Genomic DNA, 1,758 nt, shown 5'->3' with positions numbered 1-1,758 from the left:
GTGTGTGTGTGTGTGTGTGTGTGTGTGTGTGTGTGTGTGTTCCATGAAAACTGTAGAGAGCATGAGTTCAAATCTGAGAAATACAGAAGTCGACGTAAAAGAAAAATTGTCTCCTGATTATTTTTGTACTTTCAAACACTTTTGCCACTTTGGTTACCTTATACTGAAACTTTTTCACTACGAAATAAATTTACTAGCCAAGGTCCCTTTGTAATTACTTTAGCCTGGCAGCTCTATATAATACGAGCAATTTTAATGCAGATCAGGCTTGAACATAAAGAGGAGTTATCGAAAGTAGGTTTCACACTTTTTGTGATTAAAAAAAGGACTCAAAAAATTCTGCACTATGGGAATACAAAATGTTTCTATGTTCAATGTATGCTTACAACTAGAGGACTAAATGTGTTGAACTTTTTTCTAGTGACACCTGCCAGTGAGCAGGTTGACTTTACAGAGTCTATTACTGTGGTGACTGAGTTTAAATCAGACTAAAAACTCTTGAATTTCACTAAACTCAGTCAGCTTATTCAAAATTTTCACATAAAATGTTTTGCATTTCTGTGTTTCTGTAATGTCTGTCTGGTCTGACACTGGAACCGTTTTAGTGTAAAAACAGCCAAAGAGGGAGAGTTTGCACTGAGAGCATTTTATTTCATACATGTGCAGCTCCTGATGCTGCCAGCAGAGGGCGCTCAATACAAGCTGTTTGAAGGACACTGATGGACTTTTGAAGAGTGTTTTTTTTTTGTAATTTTAAATAACCTTTATTCTCATCAACAATAAATACAGACTTCAAGACTAACAGAACATTGATTAATCAGACAGAAAACACAAATACAATTACATTACTGGGCATCAGAAACAACACAAACAACAAAATTAATTTAAAATAAAATAAAATACAGGCAGGTAAGACAAAAAAGGTAAAAAATATACACATTAACATGTAAATGTAAAAATAAATATAGCTAACATATTGTCACACACAGAAATTATTACCCAGCAGTGCTACATGTGGATCACACAGCAGCTATCTTAATGTTGGTTTAATGGTGACGTCTGAAGAGTGATGAGCTCATTCTGGCTCAGACTCCTGCCTGATGTTAGGAGGTGTTGAAACGATTGCAGTCAAACCTGCTCTGCTCTCAGTAGCAGCTCTATGGCATGAAGAGGGAAAGTTCAACCTTTGCTGGAAACTTCTCTGTGGATTCTTTTTGGAACAGTTTCAGGTGAACCCAGAAGATACCTGCAGGGTGTTAACAAAGTGTCAAGGAAGGTCACAGATTTTTTTATTTACTTTTTCTTTGCAGAACATGTCACAGTGCTCAACCTGTTGAACCACAAAGTAGCTGGTACAAAAACTCTTAAATAACCTGCCTCGCTCAGGATTTGGATCACAGTTCATTCTTGAGGTCAGTTCTTACTCACAGAGGCACATGAGTATATTTCAGATCTTCCAAGGTGCCATTTATGGAACTCTCTGTGCATTGTTGCCCAAATCAAATTCTGGAAGTGGTCATTCAACTAGATCTGTTACAAAAGGACAACTGACATTACCAACTTTTAAAAACTGTTACGGCCAGAGGTCTTTCTTCTATGTTTATACTAAAGCATGGAATGACATTCCTCAAAACATAAAGTCCATTTCAAAACTACAGCCTGAAGTATTTGGTGAGTTTCTCACCCTCTTCCTCCTGTTTCACCTCTCCTCATAAGTTAATTGGCAGACAGCAGAGCACCCCTGAGACTGTTTTCACC

The sequence above is a fragment of the Austrofundulus limnaeus genome, unplaced genomic scaffold (assembly GCF_001266775.1).
Source record: "Austrofundulus limnaeus strain Quisiro unplaced genomic scaffold, Austrofundulus_limnaeus-1.0 Scaffold243, whole genome shotgun sequence".
Classification (NCBI taxonomy): domain Eukaryota; kingdom Metazoa; phylum Chordata; class Actinopteri; order Cyprinodontiformes; family Rivulidae; genus Austrofundulus; species Austrofundulus limnaeus.
The sequence above is the reverse complement of the archived record's forward strand: the minus strand, read 5'-3'. Positions refer to the sequence as shown.